Source organism: Podarcis liolepis (assembly GCF_965112155.1).
Source record: "Podarcis liolepis genome assembly, chromosome: 10".
NCBI classification, from domain to species: Eukaryota; Metazoa; Chordata; class Lepidosauria; order Squamata; family Lacertidae; genus Podarcis; species Podarcis liolepis.
In genome coordinates this window covers 62771085-62785152 of record NC_139562.1, presented here as the reverse complement: position 1 = coordinate 62785152, position 14068 = coordinate 62771085, and the positions used below count along the sequence as shown (strand labels likewise).

Below are 14068 nucleotides of genomic sequence, written 5' to 3'. Positions count from 1 at the left end.
ATCAGAGTTTAGAGGCCTTGGACGAGCCTCAGAGGGTCTCTGATTGGTCTATGGATTTTTATTATGCCCAAATGATGTGATGGAAAATCCAGTGTGGCTTGCTTAGTCCCCCAAAAAGGAACTACCATGAGGACCGGCAGGTTTCAGGTGCATTATCCAGCCACACAGGTCTTATTCACACACTTTCTAATCTATAGGGCAGCCAGAGTGGGGTTGTGCTACACAAGACCTTTGTGTGTTGAGCACAGGTATCTAAAAAGTGAACCCTTTGGCTAGGCATGCTACAGAATGCTGCTCAAAACTGATATGGGAATGGCATTTGATGAAGTTCTCTTATTTGTCCCATGTCTGTAATGTAAATCAATCTAGTGGAAATGCCTTCAGTCCACAAGCAATACATAATTGATTGTGTGAATGGTGTTACACAGCTGGCATGGTTGCAAATGTGTGTTTGTGTGTTCTCAAATCTTAGGAGCCAACACCTAGGGGCTCCACCAACAAAATATTCTTCAACATCAACTTCGTTGGACTGGTGGACTGGCCATGTTGTGCGGGTGCCTGATTATCGTCTTCCAAAGCAACTACTCTATTCCGAAGTTAAAAATGGAAAGCATAATGCTGGTGGTCAACAAAAGAGGTTTGAAGACTCTCCCAAAGCAAATCTAAAAAAATGTAGTATAAACCCTGACAACTGGCAAACACTGCCCTGGAGCGCTCCAGTTGGAGAACAGCCTTTACCAAAGGTGCCATGGGCTTTGAAGACACTTGAACTCAGGACACAAGGGAGAAACGTGCTAAGAGGAAGGCATGCTTGGCAAATCCACACTGTGATCAACTCCCTCCTGGAAACCTGTTTCTCCACTGTGGAAGGACGTGTGGATCCAGAATTGGCCTCCACAGTCACTTACAGACTCACTGTTAAAACCGTGTTTATGGAAGACAATTTTACTCAGCTACGAGGGATCACCAAAGAAGAAGAAGAAGAATTTGAGGGGGTGCCCCCTGAAAGTTAATGGGCATTGCCAATCAAATGGTGTGTGTGTGTGCTGTGTCTTGTGATCGATTATGCTGGGTGGGGCTTACCTGCCCCCCCCCCAAATATTTTATTCAGGTTGGCACCTGTGACTCGCATCCATATTGCAACACTGGCTGGGTGTGCCCTTCAATGCAGACCAGAAGATGCACCCCCTTCTCAAACTTCTGGTCCATTACACACACACAAACACTTTCACATAAGTAGGGCTCAATCAGAGCTTTTCTTTTGAAAGGTCAGTGCATTTTGAGGAAGATTTGCTGCCTCATGTTTGACGCTTCCCTTACTCATTTATATATATATATATACCACTGGAACAGGTACTCACTTTTTACAAAGTGGAAGGAAATATTTCTGCACACGGAAGCTTTTACAATTAGAAATATTTAGGGTGGTAGTCATCTAAATATTACTCAGAGTAGACTCACTGGAGTTGACAAACATGACTAAGTTAGCACCATAAATTTTAATGTGCGTATTCTGAGTCAAACTTTGCTGAATATTCTTGAAGGTGCTGCAAAAGCCATTAATTGTATTAATAGCAAATTCAATTCTCTGAGTGTAGATGGTTCTTTAGCCAAAATGGGATTGCGCAAGCACTATAGGGTGGTAGCAGGCTGGGGAGAGACCACCCCATAGTGCTTGGATGGTACCACCTTAGCTAAAAGAAAAATTTAGCAGCATGGAATGGCAGAGAAGCTGATGAACCGAGAGGTAAAGAAACCTGGAAAATCTGGAAGACAGGAAGTGGAATGGAGTGTCCTGGAAAAGGGAATGGCCGGCTGGAATCCTGAATATGATAAATCCACATTGGAACATCAGGTGGCTCCGTGGGTCAGTGGGTCTGGCTGCTAACCAGAAGGTTGGTGGTTTAAACCCACCCAGGGACGACTGTGGGCAGGATTCTTGCATTGTGGGGGGTTGGACTCGATGACCTTCACATCCCTCCCAACTCGACAATTCTGATTTTTTTTAAAAAAATGCTGCTCCCACTTGTGTTTTTTTTTTTATGAAAGCCAGCAGATTCTCCACGTTAGCTAGCTAATATTAACAGCACATCCTGTGTTCAATTGCCTGTATTAGGAAGCACAGTGACTTTAATTCTCAAGGTTTTTTTTGGCAAACAGCAACGCATAATATTTGTCTTTAATGGGAAGCAAGCACAATAGGCAATACTGAGTGTTTGTGTTTTTCGATGATCCCTCGGTCTTGCTTTATAAAAAATCTGTCTGAGGCAGCCTCTGCAATTCCGCACATGCTATAATTAGCTGTGTGATTAGAGTGTTCTTTTAGCATCAACAACCTTGAGAATAAATAGGGAGTTTGAATACATATGACTCTGGTGCTTGGCTTATAACGTGTGCTTTTTTATTTTTAAAAAATCACTTATTTTGAATGGAGTAACATCTTCATGCAGAAATTACAGAATTCACTTGAATGCCTGCCCACACACCTGCTATTTGTATGTGTGCGCGCACATGTATATATCCAGAAAAAAATGATATAAATATGAAAATAGATTTAAGAAAAACAGATTATATATTTCTTTCCAATTTTGGCAGAAACTACTGATGATCACTGCAGATGGGGACAGCAGTCACGAAATTAAAAGACGACTGCTTCTTGGGAGAAAGGCGATGGCAAACCTAGACAGCATCTTAAAAAGCAGAGACATCACCTTGCCAACAAAGACTCCCTGGAAAAGACCCTGATGTTGGAAAAGACTGAGGGCACAAGGAGAAGGGGACGACAGAGGACGAGATGGTTGGACAGTGTTCTCGAAGCTACAAACATGAGTCTGACCAAACTGCGGGAGGCAGTGGAAGACAGGAGTGCCTGGCGTGCTCTGATCCACGCAGAGTCGGACACGACTAAACGACTAAACAACAACAACTGATGTATTTTATTCAGGCACAAAACCGACCTTTCTCACAGGAGGCACCCACTGGGCCAGCACCCACTATGATTCCAAGGTCTTGCTCCAATTTTAAGCAAATCTTTATTCTCTTTTGGGCTGTGTGCTTTCATTTTTAGGAAGGCTCCTCAGTGGAGAACGGGATGGATTCAATATTTTCTCTGTCAACTTCTTCCACTCAAGCTATTTACCCACAGTTTATGGTGAAGTCTTTAAGCACCCTGCTGTAACAGAGGTTAGAGGTTTTTCTCTGGTTTCCAATAAGACCACACCCTTGTTAGAATTCCTGCTCCATGATTGCAGTCATGGGATTATTGTCTATCACATGACGGTATATGTTTTGATTCCACAAAGTGGGAAGTGACGGAGACAGGAAGTTTGTGTTACTCTGTTCCGTGAAGTGGGACTATTGTCCTTTGTTTTTTCTCTCTTTGCTGTCTGATGCTAGAGAGAGAGGGAGCCATGTTGCAGTGCTCCATGTGTGTTTATATGTAAATAAAGTAGATTAGCCAAAATGCTGAGTTGCGGAGGTCTGTCACGCATGATGTACAAACTCTGCAGATCCCTAAGTGTGCTGGTGTCGGTTGGCATCGATCGCTGTGATGTTAGGGCTGAAGAAAGCTTATGAAGCTCCTGATCGACCAGGAGGGAGATAACATGCCAGTCATGTATGTGTCTCTGCCAGGGTCCTACTCGAGTGTAGGCCGAGCTCCTGACAACCCTGACATTTATCATTGGACCATGACTGTTCATTTTAATATAAAATGCAATCGAGGCCTAGGTCCTCTAACTCTAACCCTACTGAAGAACATTGAGGGGGGGGTCTGATGTCGCTCCACATCCTGGTTTTCTACAATGAGGGGTGGGTGGACATCTACAAAAAAATAAGATTGAGGAACCCAAAGAACTTCAGCCCCCTGGAGCCAGCACCTATACTCTAACTTCAGTCAGCCATCTTAGCAACAACAACAACCTGCCCCACCACCAATGCTGCCTCCTATAATTATCAACTCTTTATCTTTACAGAATTCCACCCACTCCATTCCCTGCCTCTTCTCTGCCACGTAGCGCTCCCTTCTGAGGGCACTTTGCGACAGAAAAGGAAGCATTCGGTGGCCAGGCTAGCATTGGCCACAGTGTAATATGTAGTTCGGCCCTCAGCCAATTTCTAGAAAGGGAAACTGTTACCTTTCCCTCATGCTTTACGTTTTTTGGGGGTGGGGAATATTAACGTTGTGTCTGATTTTGTCCGCAGTACACCTCAGCCTTTCAACGGTCAGTTAGAATCTCGCTGTTCTGGGCTATCATGTTCACAGACTGCAAACCTCGGAGATGCTATCTCTTCAGATTGTATGAAGGCCTTTTCCTGTCATTCATATATATTATGTATATTATGTAACATGTTGTGTGTGCTATTCTGGTAATTTAAAAAAGTATGACTGCTCTCAGCTCTGAGTAAATTCTGGCAAATTAAAAAGTATGACGGCTCTCAGAGCAGGGAGCAGTCATACTTTTTAATTTACCAGAATAACACATACAACATGTTACATAATGAGAACAGCATCTCTATCAGAGCTGCGCCAATAATGAAGGCAGAGTCATTTATGTAAGTGGCCATGCACAGTTACAGCAACAGAGGCAGTGGGAGGCTTTAAGTGACTAAACAGGAACTGTAATCTGCAACACTGAATTTATGAATTGCTGTGGATGTGTTCTGATGACTAATGATGTACTGATCAATAGGGACTTAACTAATGGATGGAGGAGGTTCTCCAAACTGATAATACAAAGAGAAAAGGGGGGGGGAGGAGGAGGAGAAAATACTCAGGCCTGAAGAACATTTTATTCCATCCCCAAGAGGGGGTTTTAATGACTCTCAAACAATGACTTTACTCATAGCTGCTGGAGATGAAAGGCAGGGAGAAGGGACTCGTTTTCCCTCTCTTTGGAGAACATCAAAATGTGATTACAGAAAGGCAGCTCCCAATAGCAGAGATGTGTGAACTCCCTTTCCACTTATTATTCCAGAAACATGAAAAGGGGATGCGTGAGTCACACATACACCCTGCTTTTTTTGGGTGCTTCCTATATTGTGAAGAGGGACGCGGGTGGCGCTGTGGGTTAAACCACAGAGCCTAGGACTTGCCGATCAGAAGGTTGCCGGTTCGAATCCCCATGACGGGGTGAGCTCCCGTTGTTTGGTCCCAGCTCCTGACAACCCAGCAGTTTGAAAGCACGTCAAAGTGCAAGTAGATAAATAGGTACCGCTCTGGCGGGAAGGTAAATGGTGTTTCCGTACATTGCTCTGGTTCGCCAGAAGCGGCTTAGTCATGCTGGCCACATGACCCGGAAGATGTACGCCGGCTCCCTCGGCCAATACAGCGAGATGAGCACCGCAACCACAGAGTCGGTCAGGGTTCCTTTACCTTTACCTTTATATTGTGTGAATCTGCAGGGCAGCTTGTTCATCTGGTTTCCCAGTGCCAAGTGTTGCTGCTGGCTCCCAAGAGGGCATGGGGGACATAGGAAGCAAGGTGCAGACACGGCAGCAGATCGGATTGGCTTCACTGCCATGCTCACACTGCAGGGATCTGCCTGCACCTCACCCCTCCACTGAACCAGCAGTGGTAGGTTAAAAAAAAAGGTAAAGGACCCCTGGACAGTTACGTCCAGTCAAAGGCAACTATGGGGTTGCGACACTCATCTTGCTTTCAGGCCAAGGGAGCTGGCGTTTATCCACAGACAGCTTTCCGGGTCATGTGGCCAGCATGACTAAACTGCTTCTGGCACAACGGAAGCCAGAGCACACAGAAAGACCATTTACCTTCCCGCCACAGTGGTACCTATTTATCTACTTGCATCAGCGTGCTTTCGAACTGCTAGGTTGGCAGGAGCTGTGACCGAGCAATGGGAGCTCACCCCGTTGTGGGGATTTGAACTGCCGACCTTCTGATTGGCAACCCCAAGAGGCTCAGTGGGTTAGACCACAGCGCCACCCATGGCCCTACTGAATGTTGGGGAGGAAAGTGAGCAACACTACACTACCCTGCTAACTGCTACTGGCTGAAAGCTTCTCCATTTTCTAAAGGCCTGGTTCAGTCATCTGCCTGGGCAGCAAGTTACATGACTGAGGTGTGTGTCAATCATGCATCATATGATGAGCGTGTTCTACCCAAAGGCCCACTAATCTCATTTCTGCAGCTCTTTGCCCTAAAAAAAGAAGCAGGAGTTGGCCGTTGCAACTCGGTCGTCACATCAGTAACAACAACAGCTACCTCCTTCTCATCTTTTCTTGGCAACAGAACTTCAGTCTTGCTTCTATTGAACCTGGGAGGTGTTTGGCCTCTGCCACTGTTGTAGTGAGTCTACATACAAGACCAGGGAATGATAATGTTGCCTTGTAATGTCAGTCCATCAAGACTTTTGGAGACGGTTGAAAATTAAAGAGACCAAATGGAAACAAAGTTCTCTAGTCCTCCTCTCTTTGGTGTCCAAGTCTCTATGGCCAACTTCTTAGTCCTGTGCAGATGACAATTCTGGAGATAGTGAAAAGAGAGGGAACATGATTTACTTGTTGCCTCCTCTATATGTGGACTAGTGGGGAGTGCCCGGTGCCACATGGGAATTTTTGGTAACCGAAAAATACTGTGATTTTTGTGTGGATAGTGTGATTTGTGAATTTGGACCTTCCACACAAAAAAGCTGGATTAAGTCACACCAAAGTCATGATTTGGTCCACCATCTTTATTCAAATTGGCAGCTGGCATCCAAACGTCAACAAAGTCCACCAGCTCTACTCCAGGAACTCTTGTGCAGAGTTTGGTGATGATAGCTTGAGAGGTGGCAGAGCCGATACCAAAAAACAGGTGAAGTCATGCCAAAGCCACATTTTGGCCTGCCACCTTGATTCAATATGGCAGCCAGCATCCAACGTCCACAAAGAGTGCCACCCCCACCTTGAGAAGCCATGTTTGGTGAAGACATCTCGAGAGGCGTCCAAACGCAGAGAGAGCAAACAAACAAATGGAAAAACCACTTTCCAGAATATATAGTAGATTGAATCTATCTCCCCACACTCAGCCTACATTCACACAAGATATATGCGTATAGGCTCTGTGGTGAACCAGTGATTGATGTATAGAGGTCACAGGGGGACATTGGCATGATCACCCTCCATAAATCCATTAGGCCCAGAATTGTCATCTGCACATCTTTGCTGTGTTTCTGTCATGTATGCATGTGTACCATGAGTAAAAAATTGGTTGTTGTGCAGCAAGGGAGCAAGGGAGATTTTATTTTACAAAAGAACTACTTTAAATTGAGATGGCATTGTTCAGATCCAGTTCATAGATGAACTCCTTATAAAGTCACGGGGGGGGGGGGTTTGGCATAATCCTATCAAAGCCACTGTAACTCAAGAATTAGACTTTGCTAGAGCACTGCTTTCCTGCCCATATGAGGACTGTGTGCACATGTTTTGCCTGGCAATTCAGCCATACATCGATCACCACAAACCATAAGATAGATCTCATTTTGTTCTCTCTAGGGAACACAAAATGTTGACAAAGGGAACAGCATGTTCTGCACATTAACTGGCTAGAGGCAATTCTATTATCTATGAAGGATTACGCACGGCAGCTAGCAACCATCTGCATTGTATTTACAAAAGTAACAATTGGTTTCTCTCCTATTGCCTTGTTAACAATTTAAGACAAATTAGCTTTATTCATGCATTTTTTTTTTTTAAATTAAGGACAATCTAATTATGTATGCTTTTTATATTTAAAGAGTTGCCTTGTTTAATACAAAATCACGACAGCTTACCCATCAAAATATAGCATGAATTGCTAGCAATAGGGAAAAGAAAATTGCAAACAATTGTAAGAATAACCGTATCATTACCCCAAGTCACTGTTTGTTCATCACAATGACGCCGGGTTTTTTTGTGCTTCCAAAAACTGGCAAAGTTGAGCTTGCGAAGGATATTCTATTATATGGAAGCCAGAGAAAGGATGGCCAAAGTCTGCCTCATGCTCTGGCGATTCTTATATCGGCTGAAAATGGTGGCACTCAGGGTGGGCACGAGGTCTCATCTGGAAAAACTGGTTTACAACTGAAAATACTGTCCCTTGCATAGGAGAAAAATAAAAAATAGAGCTAGGCTTATGATGTTTCCACCCAGAGCTAAGCACATCGCAAAAAAATTGCTTTTGGTATTCTTTTAAAAAATCCTAGAATGTTACGCATCTCAAAATGTTGAGGAACTATGCCCATAAACATATATTCCATTTTGACTCCCCCCCCCCCTTGTGGATCTTAATGTATTGTGGTACCTTGGGTTACATACGCTTCAGGTTACATACACTTCAGGTTACAGACTCTGCTAACCCAGAAATAGTGCTTCAGGATAAGAACTTTGCTTCAGGATGAGAACAGAAATTGTGCTCCAGCGGCGCAGCAGCAGCAGGAGGCCCCATTAGCTAAAGTGGTGCTTCAGGTTAAGAAGAGTTTCAGGTTAAAAACAGACCTCCGGAACAAATTAAGTACTTAACCCGAAGTACCACTGTAATGATTTCCCCCTCTGCATCTCTTTCATAACTCTATTATTAGGAATCCTTTGTCAATCCATAGTTCAACTTTTTACTGCAAGTTTTCTGTCAATCCTACCAATGTATATAATTGTTTACAATAGCTTTTCAAATAAATTATAACTTTCCCCCATTGTTTATTAAAGACCTGGTTTCTAATCCTTCCTGTAAGTTTTGCCATCTCGGCATAGTTCATCAATTTTGTCTGCCACTCTTCTTTGGTCAGAGTTGTACCTTCTTTCAATTTCTGGGCTAACAGAGTCCACGCAGCCATGGTCGCATACATAAATAGTCCTTCAGGATCTCTGGTCCTATAATACCTAAAAGAAAAGCTTTTGTTTTCTCAGGAAAAGTTATTTTCAGCATTTTTTTTTTGTTAATTATACTGTGGTACCTCTAGTTATGAATTTAATTCATTCCGGAGGTCCGTTCTTAACCTGAAACTGTTCTTAACTAGAGGCGTGCTTTTGCTAATGGGGCCTCTTGCTGCTGCTGTGCCGCTGGCACACGATTTCCGTTCTCATCCTGGGGCAAAGTTCTCAACTCGAGGTAACTCTTCCAGGTTAGCAGAGTTTGTAATCTGAAGCATTTGTAACCTGAGGCGTTTGTAACTCAAGGTACCACTGTATATCATTTCCCAGATGTCTTTTAGCGTCTGACATTACCACTACATGTGATAAAAAGTACCCCCTTTTTTTCTTTTTCTTTTACATTTCCAGCACATTTTAAACTTTGATTTGTACATCTTAGTCCTCCTGGACTTCCTGGCTTTTTTTAAAAAAAAAATAAATTAATTCAAAATTATAACAAGACATATTATCCAAAAACATATCATCCTTGTCCCCCCCCCCATTTTTCCTCCCTCCCCCTCCCACACAAAAACCACCCACCCCCACCCCACCCCCCGACTTCCCTCAGTTCCAGTCTCTGGTTTCTCTAAAAATAATGTTTTCTGCATGTTACAAAGTTGTATAGATCCTCAAACTATTTAGCTGATTATTATCAATAAAAAGTTTGTGAATGTTTATTCAAAGCCTGCCAAGGAGTCCAGTTCGCTTTGTTGCATCTTCAGATACTTTGTAAAGGGTTCCCATTCATCCTTAAAGTCACAGGTATCCTTGTTCCGTAGCTTATATATCAGTTTTGCCAGTTCTGCATAGTCCATCAATTTTTCTTGCCATGATTCTTTAGTTGGGGTTTCTTCAGTCTTCCATCCTTGTGCTACCCGAAATCTCGCGGCCATTGTCGCATACATGAAGATGTTTTTCAGCTTTTTTGGCAGGTCTTTCTCTACAATCCCCAACAAAAATGCCTCGGGTTTTTAAACAAATGTTAAATGGAACATTTTCTTCAATTCGTTGCATATCATTTCCCAAATTTTTTAAATTACCTTACGATCCCACCACCTGGACTTCCTGGCTATGCCCTTCCATTAGATGACAGAGCTGTGTGTTACAGAGCTTGGAAAGTTCATTAAAAAGAAACTAGTTGTAGTTCAAGTTCAATGTACTGGATTCAACTACAGTGGTGCCTCGCAAGACGAAAAGAACCCGTTCCGCGAGTCTCTTCGTCTTGCGGTTTTTTCGTCTTGCGAAGCAAGCCCATTAGCGGATTAGCGCTCTTAGCAGCTTAGTGGGCTTAGCGGATCAGCTGATAAGTGGTTTAGCAGCTTAGCGGATCAGCTGATAAGTGGCTTAGCGGCTTAGCGGATCAGCTGATAAGCAGCTTAGTGGATCAGCTGTTAAGTGGCTTAGCGGCTTAGGATCAGCTGATAAGCGTCTTAGCGGCTTGGGAAAGGGGGGGGGAGGGAAAAAACCCCGCAGGAACTCGCAAGACATTTTCGTCTTGCGAAGCAAGCCCATAGGAAATTCGTTTTGCGAAGCACCTCCAAAACGGAAAACCCTTTCGTCTAGCGGGTTTTCCGTCTTGCGAGGCATTCGTCTTGCGGGGCACCACTGTAATGCATTCCACTAATGGAAGTCAGCACCATGATTTCCGCCATTGCAGTGGGGCTGATGTGGTTGAGTCCAGGGGTGGAGCCCGGTGGGTGCGGTGGGTGCAGACTGCCCCAGGTGTCATCCCGGAGGGGGGTGACATTCGGCTCGCTGCCTGCCCATGAATCCCACCTACCGGGAGGGACACTTTGCTCTTTTGACATCCCTGCACTCCTGGGCTGCTGGAGGAGGAGAAGAAGAAGAGTTTGGATTTGATATCCCGCTTTATCACTACCCTAAGGAGTCTCAAAGCGGCTCACAATCTCCTTTTCCCTTCCTCCCCCACAACAAACACTCTGTTAGGTGAGTGAGGCTGAGAGACTTCAGAGAAGTGTGACTAGCCCAAGGTCACCCAGCAGCTGCATGTGGAGGAGCGGAGACGTGAACCCGGTTCACCAGATTACGAGTCCACCGCTCTTAACCACTACACCACACTGATGATCTGTAAGCAGATGATTTATATAATGACAGGATATCACTCTCATCAGCAATGGTGCTGCACCATTCTGTGCCAACTTCTGCTTCTGGATCCAGCACCAGGGAAGCTGCATGTGGAGGAGCAGAGACGCGAACCCGGTTCACCAGATTACGAGACTACTGCTCTTGATCACTACACCACACTGGCATGCAGACTGGCAGAGAGAGGATGTGAAGAAGGAGGCAGGCGAGTAAACAAGTGAAGGGAGGAGGGAAGTAGAGAAGTAGGAGCGTCCTCAACTCAGGACCCAAATCTTGTAATCCCCAAAAAAGCTCAACAACTTTGGCCAACCCTCACCTCAAAAAGCTGAACAACTCCTGGCAATGATAATGGGATAATGGGTAGATCACAACCAGTCCTTTTATACTGTGAGTAGATCATAGTCTCTTGGGAGTCCAATTCAGGGGTCGGCAAAGTTTTTGTGGCTTGGGCGGTTCACGGTCCCGCAGGTGCTGCGGTGGGCCGGAGGTGCGCACACGCATGCATGTGCAAATGCTATTTCCGGCGCTCCTTCCGGCGTGGAGGAGGCGTGCACAGCTTCCCATTGGCTGCAGGAGCCGGCCAGAGTTGCAGAAGGCGGTCCCTGCTCTGCTCCCCACTGGTTTAGCACGGCGCACGGGAGCTGACCGAGCGGGCGGCAGGGGTCCCCGAGCAGGTGGTGTGGGTCCAGTTAAACAACCCCCATGGGCCGCTTGTGGCCCATGGGCCTTAGGTTGCTGACCCCTGGGTCCAACTAGATTTCAATGTGTGTGTGTGGGGGGGGGTGACAATAAGTTTTCTGTACCGGGTACCACCTGACCTTGCTACACCACTGGTTGAGTCCCAGGAAAGAGAGTTTGCTCTGTGAATTTTTTCACCTTGTATGCTGTTCTCTTTCTGTTACAGATATGGACTTCTGTCTCTTCGCCCTTACTCTTCTGTAAAGGGCTGCAACGTTCTCCAGGAATATCTGCTCCAGTGACCTAAACCCCGTCTCTTTATTCACATTTCCACTGGCCTCCAAATCTGTGTTTCCACTGCTGTTCCATGTGCGGCTGAAATGAAATACAAATAATTGACCTTTTAATAATTGGAAGTGCCTTGGAGTAAGTGTTAAGTAGAAAGCTAATCTTGGCTTAGGAATGGTAAGAACTGCTTAATGATATTGGCTCTGACCTCTTGGGCTACACTAGATGCATCAAACTTATATTATTGGAGGGTGGCGGTGGCGAGAATTATATTTAGAGGTTAACAAAACCCCTCGTTTACGCTTTCGTTGCTGTTTTTCATTATAATTTTAAGCACATGCCAACCTGTAGTTAATAGTCTTAATGAATAGATTTCTACCCCAAAATAAAAAGAGCTGATTTCAAATCTAGAATTCCAGGGGAATAAATGTTAAGTGTTTTCTTGGTACCTTGACCCCTATCCCTATTGGGACAGTAGTACTGCTCCACCCCTGAGCCCTAGTAGCTACAATAATTAACATTATTCTATCCCAGAAAAAATCCACATTGTTTTGTGAGGTCTCTTTGTACCCAGGCTATGCCTGCATTTTTCTCCTTAATGGGATTTGTCATTCTCATCCACTCTGCAGTCTCTCTCTCTCTCTCTGTAAGAGGGTTGCTCTCTGAATAAATCCTAGATATTGCTTTTGAGTAAGTGCAGACACCTTTAGTTACTCCAAACATAAACACAGCTTTATTTAACAAATGACAGGCATATATATGAGTTTACAGCTGCCTCTTAATTCTCCCCTAGTGTTCAGTTCCTGTGTTAAAGTATTCTAGTGAATTATTCTTACATCTATATATCTTCTTTTATGCTCTAAGTTGTTTTGAGCGTCCTCTGCTGCTCAGCTTGGACTCTCTTTCTATCTCAATTAATTAATTAATTAATTAATTAATTAACTAACGAACATCTCTTACCTTCAGTATGGATGTTTTCCCCCCAGGATGACTAATGGTGCAATATGAACCAAAAACTACAACTGAAGGAATAATAATGTAGATTGTAGAATAATAATAATAATAATAATAATAATAATAATAATAATAATAATAATAAGCAAAGTTACTATAGCGAAAACAATACTAATAACACAACACTAATACGGTACTGTTGCATCTTACATGCATTTAACCTGTGTGATTTCAACCGTATGCCGTTGAAGGCTGGCTAACTGAAATTCAGTGGAAACAAGGCAAAGAGGTTAAAAGCTATATCTATCTATCTATCTATCTATCTATCTATCTATCTATCTATCTATTAGTTTTCAAATTTTAACAAATCCATCCAAATTATTTAAATTTAATACATTTTTTTCAAAAACAAAAAAATTAGGTTTCCCACTCCCATTGCAAGCATATTTCCATTACATTCCTGATGTTACGGCTTCATTCTTCGAGCTTAAAAGCTTTTTGGTGATGGGTTCAGGGATGGGCGTAGCCAGGATTTTGGTTAGTGGAAGGGGGGCACCCAAAGTTGTTGAGCATTTTTTTAGGAAATCAAAGTCGTTAAGCTTTCCTTGGGAAATCACGGGTTCAGGGTTCAAGGCTGAGCCAAGAATGGTTGGCACCTGAAGTGAACCACAAAATGGTGCCTCCCCCACCAGGGAAGAAGGGCTGAGTGAAAATCAATGTCGGGGGGGGGAAGGGGGGGGTAAAGATCTGCATCAAGAAGAAGGATGGGAGGAGACTGGCAGAACCACCTATTTGCCAAGAGGTGGTATTTTGTGTGCGGTACTGCCAAGCAAGCAGCATGAAATATACTCCAAGTCCTGCAGTGATTTCATGCTCTTTATTGCAGCTTGTAAAACAGTGATTCAATTTCCCCCCAAACCTCAGGCTTTTATATACATTCTTAACACAATGAGTCCCATCTGATTGGCTGATTCTGCTTCTCTCCTGGAGCCTGATTGGTCTTCTCCTGCAGGCCAATCAGTTGTTGCATTCTACGATCCTACCAGCCTAACAGGCTGATTAACTTCCTCCTGGAGCCTGATTGGTCTTCTCCTGCAAGCCAATTACAAAATCGTAGAAACGGGTCAAATCAACAATGTAATTGCACAAAATGTCTTTA

The 14068-nt window shown here is 44.1% G+C and overlaps 1 long non-coding RNA gene across 1 annotated transcript; it reads right to left on the bottom strand.

Moving 5' to 3' along the window:
• Positions 1-11790: 11790 nt before the first annotated feature.
• On the bottom strand, positions 11791-13835 carry LOC310687972. Its single transcript, XR_014516697.1, has 3 exons — positions 13759-13835; positions 12916-12977; positions 11791-12042 (listed from the first exon to the last, which is right to left on the bottom strand). It is a non-coding gene; the product is annotated as an uncharacterized lncRNA (long non-coding RNA).
• Positions 13836-14068: the final 233 nt, after the last annotated feature.